This window comes from Symphalangus syndactylus, chromosome 7, assembly GCF_028878055.3.
Source record: "Symphalangus syndactylus isolate Jambi chromosome 7, NHGRI_mSymSyn1-v2.1_pri, whole genome shotgun sequence".
NCBI lineage: Eukaryota > Metazoa > Chordata > Mammalia > Primates > Hylobatidae > Symphalangus > Symphalangus syndactylus.
The window spans coordinates 94,605,314-94,613,165 of record NC_072429.2 but is presented as its reverse complement, the minus strand read 5'-3'; the positions used below and the strand labels follow the sequence as shown (position 1 = coordinate 94,613,165).

Sequence of the window (7,852 nt, the reverse complement as noted above, 5' to 3'; positions counted from 1 at the left end):
ACATGGTATTATACACCAATGCAGAGCCTGTGGGACATGATAGCCCTGAGAAGAGGAGATTTGGTCAGTTACGTGTAAATGAATCAGAAACAGATGGATAATATTTTTGTTAAAATACACATGGGTTTTTAAACTAAGAGGGTGAAGAAGAGTTGCGGAGACAGCTTTGGCAAAAATGTCTTGTGCTCTGCCGGACCCTAAGGAACTGTTCAGTGAACCTAGAGTACAGCCAAGGTCAATGTTCTATCATTAATGAATAGCATACAGCCCATGACCACACACAGGCCAGGAAATAGGAAGAATCCTAATACATATTGGCATTTATCAGCAAGATTTTCAGTTTGTGATAAAAATAAAAAGGCTCATATTATGTCATGGAATGGCATGACATGCATTCCATAAGCCAGCGGTTGACTTGGTCTTGGAATGTGAAAAAGAGGAAGTATTTTCTATATCTCACCCCCTTCCTCTGTCACAATTTTTTTTACACGGTATTAAGAAGCAATGCGTCCAGATTCCAATTTGCTCTTCTTTTTATTTTTTTGCTGCATTTCTTTACTAATTGAAAACGGACAGCAAAAATACCCCCGGCCACAAATATCTAGAAGAAAATGGAGACATTTGGACAGACTGAAAAAGTTTTATGAGTTCTAATAAGGCTAATCAAGGCTCCGGAAAGAATTTTGTTTCATGGTGGACTCAACAAAACAATGAACTGGGTCCTTCAAACAATGAGTTGATTGGCCACAGCGGGAGGCCCGGGGGCCAGGGCCCTGATGAACTGCTGGTCAATTTGGGTGTTGCAACCGCTTTCCATGGTGACGCAACAGCGGTGGAACTTCGGCACCATCTGTTGCTTGTCCTTCAGGCTGCTGTCAATCTCCCACCACTGCAAGTCCGAAATAAGCCTCCCCTGAAGTTCTCAAAGTGGAATCTATCCCTCAGTGAATTTGTTTTCTGAGCAGTTCACTCTACAGTGGAGGCATGTTCCCCACCTCATTTCTTTATGGCAGTGTTACACAGTCCAGGCTGAGGAGTGAGGTGGGTGAGTGAAGAGCACACAGGGAGGGCTACTCTGTAAGGATAGCAAAGGAGAAAGTAGAGTTGATAGACAAAGGGGCAGTTCCCTCTGGGTTAGTGCCAACATCAAATTCCTCTGTGCTGGGAAGAAGGGGAGTGCAATCCCTTTCCCTCACCCATCTTTCATCCCCTCAAGTGAGCTCCTAGGGAATAAGAAGGTTCTACCAGCCAGTGGGTTCTGAGGGCTGGCTGAGCCTGGAGGCCTCCTTTCTAAAGACGAAGCTGCTCTGAAGTGGATGGGCTTTACCTTTGCCTGGGCAGATGCCACTGCTGTGGTGCCTCCACAGAGCCCTGGGAGGAGCCGAATTCCATCTTCAGTTCCCCTCACCTCCTTTCCTAACCTGCTTCCTCTTTTTTTCCCAAGTTGTTTCCATGAGTTTTTCCTTCCCCTGACAAGCTACGGATTTCCCCAACTTCTCAGGGGCAAATATTGTAAACTCCTCAGGCATGGGGACTCTATCTGATCTAGTTTTATAACCTTAGTTTCAGCACAGTGCCTAGCACATAATGGGCCCACCACAAACGTTTGGAAACTTCTAAGACCTCGGATCTCCCAGCACCTGAAGCTTGGTGCATCAGCTGTGATGGGGGCATGAAAGCCCATCGACCTTCTCCTTCCCTTCGTCCTCCTGCAGGTGTGTGTTTTCATATGCTCTCACTCTTGTGTGTGGCAGACCCACACACAACGGCATTTTCTAAGTCGGTTCCTCCTTACACTCTCAACACCACAAGTGTGTAAACTTGAAGCATCAAAATTTAGCTGTGCCATGTCCCATTCCTTCCACTCTGGAAAAGCAAAAAATTTAAAATCCCTTCCTACTAATGTGGCCTGAGTGCTAATGGATTACTTAGATAACATATTTCTGTTACAGATAATGCCCTAATTCAAGGAGTGACTCCAGTGGAGGGGACTCCAGGCACCACACTGGTATGTCCGGGCCAGCTTTCCATGGCCTTCCTTCGGTAGGCAAGTGGTATGAAGCATCAGAAGGGCATGGTTTCAGACAGATCTGCGTTTGTTCCCAGGTTCTCCCACTTATTTGCTGTCAAATATAGGCAATTTACAGAACTTCCCAGAGCCCATTGGAAACCAATACTCATCCTTGGGGTTATCGGAAGGATGAAACAAAAATGATGTATGTAAATCTAGTACAGTGCCAGGCACACAGTAAACTCAAATTCCTTTCTTTCAGTTATTCATTTGCCTCAACAGTAAATTATTACTAAAAGCCTACCCTTGCCAGGCACTCTGACTGCACTACAAAGATGCGGTGTTTCCCGTTGGCATTAGAGGTCTGGGATTCTCCATTTCTCAAACAGCCCCCAACTTACCTGAGTAATCTCTTGTAACCAGATGCTGTTTGGCTTCTGAAGTTGGGCGAGTTCTCTGTACAGATACACATATTTCTGTGATGAGTCCTCGTCTGCACACCAGGGATCTCGGAGACTCTACCGATGAGAAGAGGCTTTGGGGGCTCACCTCTCCCCCTGGGATTACTGGCTATGCATCTTCACAGCTGTGGGTCCAGCTTCCCGGCGGAGGGAAGCAGAACACCCTGAGCTTCCTTTACCCAAAAGAAAGAGCCCCACAGTTGTCTCTCCCCTCAGCATCCTCAGGCACCAGCTTGGAATTGCCTTAGGAGCTTGGGAGCGGGAGAGGGCGGAGCAGAGGCCATGAAGCTGGTCTCAGAGCCTGTCCCCTGGAGTGTGGATCTCTGCTGACCGGCCCGCTGCCGCGCTAATAAATATCAAACCCTTCAACGGGAAAATAAATTATCCCCAACTGCTAGGCAAAACAGTCTTGATAAATTGTCGTTTTAGCCAACAGTGTTTAAAGTAAAATCAGTAAAGTGTGAGTAATGATGGCTGAGTCAAAAGTCCTGTACTAAACACAATGGTCCGAGGAGAGCGGGGGCAGCGTTCAGAGAAAAGCGAATGCAAGTTTAACTAAAACAACTCTTGTTCAGAGAGAAAAAAAAATTAAAAAAGGACTTGGGATTTATTATCCTCTTAGCTTTTTTTTCTGTAGGAGCAGCTCTCAGGGTGTCCCGGGCATAAAGTCAAAATTTCCATTTACCAGAGATGTTTAGAAAACATGCTCTTAAAAGTGAACTACCAAGTTTTTGACTGGACAACATAAATAAGGTTAAATTCTTTCAGTATAATGAAGAATCCTGAAAGAGCTACAGTTCTTAAAGGGGCTGTCTGGGAAGGATTTCTGGATGAGGAAAATCTAGAGGATTTTTTTCTTAAAAAAAAAAGATGAAATAAAAAGCACAATGATCAGTTGCTTATGTGGCCCTGTATTTCAATATTTATACATTATTTTATATATGTACAGTCAAACCTTACTAATTCTGACTGAATTAGAAAAGAATCTGAATGATGAGGAGTTGAGGGTGATACATTGAATGAATGGGCTTTAATGTTTTAGAGTCATGATAAATAACCATAGATAACACATATTACTAAGAACTTAAATGTGTTCTAGGACCTCTGCAGAACATTTCACATGACTTCAACATTAAGTAACTTTCCTAGGGTCACATAAGTGACAAGTGGTGTAGACAGTATTGAAACTCAGTTCTGCTTGTTTCCAAATCTGCACTCTTAACCATTATACATTTGGCCTCTATGGTCAACCTATAAATTTCATTTTTTTATAATCTAGCACATAGGACTACTAAAAATGGCAAACAAATATGCCAAATGGGTACACTATGGTTCATATTTTAACATAACAGAAATTTTATTAGTAATGTAAATATTGTCATATTAACGGTTGATCAGCAAGGGTGCAAATAGCCAAAGTGCTAGTTGCTTAAACTGGTTTATGTTCAAGGACACAATGGCCTTGCACTGTCAATTATGTCATAGATACTATTACTTTTAATTAGTTAAGGATTTGAGGCAGCTTAGTACATATACACAGTAGAGAAAGGACACGTCCCCTTCTGATCTGAAGTCAGTCCCTCCACCTGGACTCTTGAGTCCATCCTCTCCAACTTTCTCAAAGGGGACTCTTATCCATAGATCACTTCGTGTCTTTTCTTCATCTTTGCCTTTTCTCTCGGTAGCGGTCAATGATTGCTTTTTGTTTGTCCAACATTCTTTCATTTTGGGAACATTTCTCCTCCACTCCATATGAATAAGGTGGGGCTGCCAATCAAAAGACTCTGTCTTCTCTGCCACAGGAGTTGGCACATGATACAGGCTGGCCAGTAAGTGCATCCTATATCTGTGGACACCATGGTGAAGCCCAGATGGCCATAGATTCCATGCATGACTGGAGTCTTTTTAAAAAACAGTTTCATAAATGTTTGTAGTGAGAGAGGGGAGAGGTCTCTTTCTTTCAGATATTGTGACTTCAAAGCCTGTAAATCTACAGCTGATTATAGCTATCTGTAAATATACATGGATAAATTCTAATAATAAGGCCAATGCAGAGAGAATCAAGCTGAGAAATTGGAGAGGGGGAGCCCTGAAAATATTTTTTGAACAATGCCTTAGATTGAATGAACTCTTCTTTTCTGATGACCATAGGTGATAATTTAATGAACTGTTATGCTAGATTATTATCCCAGAATACTAATTAAATTTTCACAGCCTTCATCCCAATGAGGTCAGTTATCCAATCCTAAAGTCCCTCCATTTCTGTGGGGGCCTGTGTAAGTCACTCTTTGCTACCAATTTCTATACTAGTCCAGGTTCTTAGTTGTAAAAGTTTTAGCAGAACTTGATTTACTGTTCAAGTTTTTAGTTGCTAAATTTAGCAGAAGTGCATTTATGGAAAGGCCTTTGGATAGTCCACAAAATTCATCAAAAGTTAGAACACTAAACTAGACAATGGGCAAGGATCAAGAGAAATGTGGCCACAGAGAGCAGCCAAAGCCTTCTTCCAGGAAGAGTATGACTCGGGAGTACTCACCAGCATTGTGGTTGGGCATTTGTTGCCTCTGTCACTTCTCTGTAGTTGGACGAATATCTTCTAATTATCCCTGCTTTATTATGTCAACTCTTGTCAGAATCAAAGTCCTGGAGGGCAGCATCCTGTTGTTTCAGCCTAAGTCATGCACTGACTCCCATTCCTATTCAGTAATTTTGTGTTTATTTTCATGAGGGATGTTGGTATATAATTTTCTTTCATTGTAATGTTTTTATTTTTTGCTATCAGGGTAATGCTGGCCTCATAAAAGGAGTTGGAGAATATTCTTTCCTTTTCTATTCTCTGAAAGAATTAATGTAACTGATATTACTAGTTCCAAATGTGTGGCAGAATTTGCCAGTGAAGCTATTTGGGCTTGAAGGTATCATTCTGGGAAAGCTTTTAAATAACAAATCCAATCATTTAAATTATAGAGGACTCTTCAGATTTTTTATTTCTTTTTGTGTCAGTTTTGGTAATCAGTGTCATTCAAGAAATCTGTCTGTTTTACCCAATTGGTGAGTTAATTGGCATGAAGTTCACAATATTTCTTTAAATATCTGAATGATATCTATGAGTCCCTCTTTTTCTGGTCAATCTGTCTAGAGTTTTATCAATTATTAGTCTTTTCAAAGAGGCAGCTTTTGGTTACATTAATATTTCTTTATTGTTTCTCTGTTTTCTATTTCATTAATTTCTGTTCTTGTCTTTATTTAGCTTATTTTAGATTACACTGGCTTTTCTTCTTCTACTTTCATAAGGTAGAAGTTTAGATCATTGATTTGAGGTTTTTCTTTTCAAGATAAGCACTAAATATTATAAATTTCCCTTCCAAGGACTGTCTTACTTTATCCCGCAAACTTTGATGTGTTTTCATTTTGACTCATTTCAAAATAATTTATCTTGTGCTTTCTTCTTTAATCCATCAGTTGTTTAGAAGTGTGTTATTATATTTGGGGATTTTTCATATACCTTTCTGTTATTGATTTCTTGTTTTATTTCTCTGTGGTCAGAGAATATGCATTTTATAATTTCAAGTATTTTAACTTTATTGATGATATCTGCTTTGTAGTACAGAGTATGATCTATTTTCGTAAATATTTCCTGCACACTCAAAAATGTGTTTTAAGCTGTTATTGGAGGAAATGTTCTATAAATATCAATTAGGTTGAGTTGTTTGATAACAATTTTTACATCCTTACTGATTTTCTGTCTACCTGTTTTATCAATTACTGGGAGAAAATTGTTTAAATTTCCAGCTACAATTAAGGACTTGTCTACTTCTACTTTCAATTCTATTAGATTTTAGTTAATAAATTTTGAAGTTCTATAATTAGATTTACTCATTTAATGTTACCATATAGTCTTGTTTTTATCATTATAAAATATCCATCTTTTCCATTGTAAGATTATTTTTGTCTTAAAGTCTACTTAGTCTGATATCAATATAGTCACTGTAGCTTAGTGTTTGCATGATATCTCTTCCTCCAGTTTTTTGCTTTTTGAAAAACAGTAAAACTATTTGCAGATGATGTGGTTTTGAATGTAGTTGACAATAACAGCAGCAGCAACAACAAAAGCCCCCAATAGAACTAATAAGCAAATATAGAAAGATTGCTTGTTTAAGATACAAAATTCAATTATGTTTTTATATGTGAGGAATGAAAAATCTGAGAATGAATTTAAGAATATGATTTCATTCATTATATTATCAAAGAGAAAATACTTAGAAATAACTTTAATAAAAGAAGTACATGACTAGTAATTGAAAACTACAAAATATTGCTGAGAAAACAGTGAAGATTTAAATAAATGGAGAGACATTTCATGTTCATGAATTGGAAGCCTTGATATTGTGAAGATAGCAATTTTCCTCAAATTGATTTACATATTTAACACAACTCTTATTAAAATCTTAGCAGATTCCTTTGAAGAAGCTGACAAATTTATTCAAAAATTTACATGAGAATGCAAGGGACCCAGATTAGCTAAACAATTTTGGAAAGAACAGAGGTGGAGGACTTATGCTAATCAACTCCAAAACCAGCTAGAAAGCCACAGCAAAGTACAACATTGGCCCAAGGAAAAACATATAAGTCAATGGAACAGAACGGAGTCCAAAAATAAACTCTTAACTTTATGATCGATTGATTTCTTTCAACAAAGTTTCCAAAGCTTTTAAATGGGGGAATGGGTAGTCTTTTCAACAATGTTGGATATCCACATGCAACAAACAAGCAAACAAACCACATACTTTTACCTCACACCATACACAAAAATTAACCCCAAATGGACCACAGATCTTCTCACTTTTGACCTGTGTTTTAAAATTTAAAGTGCTCTTGCTTTTTTTTTGTTTTTTTTTTGGGAGGAATTATAACTAATTTTATTATTATTATTATTATTTTAATTTTATTATTATTATACTTTAAGTTTTAGGGTACATGTGCACAATGTGCAGGTTACATATGTATACATGTGCCATGTTAGTGTGCTGCACACATTAACTCGTCATTTAGCATTAGGTATATCTCCTTATGCTATCCCTCCCCCCTCCCCCCACCCCACAATAGTCCCCGGAGTGTGATGTTCCCCTTCCTGTGTCCATGTGTTCTCATTGTTCAATTCCCACCTATGAGTGAGAACATGCGGTGTTAGGTTTTTTGTCCTTGCAATAGTTTGCTGAGAATGATGGTTTCCAGTTTCATCCATGTCCCTACAAAGGACATGAACTCATCATTTTTTATGGCTGCATAGTATTCCATAGTGTATATGTGCCACATTTTCTTAATCCAGTCTATCGTTGTTGGACATTTGGGTTGGTTCCAAGTCTTTGCTATTGTGAAT

General features: G+C 38.8%; 1 long non-coding RNA gene across 1 annotated transcript; it reads left to right on the top strand.

Annotated features, from left to right (window-relative positions):
• Window positions 1–1,598: 1,598 nt before the first annotated feature.
• On the top strand, window positions 1,599–7,083 carry LOC129485847 (uncharacterized). Its single transcript, XR_008658789.2, has 3 exons — window positions 1,599–1,715; window positions 1,953–2,008; window positions 6,925–7,083. It is a non-coding gene; the product is annotated as an uncharacterized lncRNA (long non-coding RNA).
• Window positions 7,084–7,852: the final 769 nt, after the last annotated feature.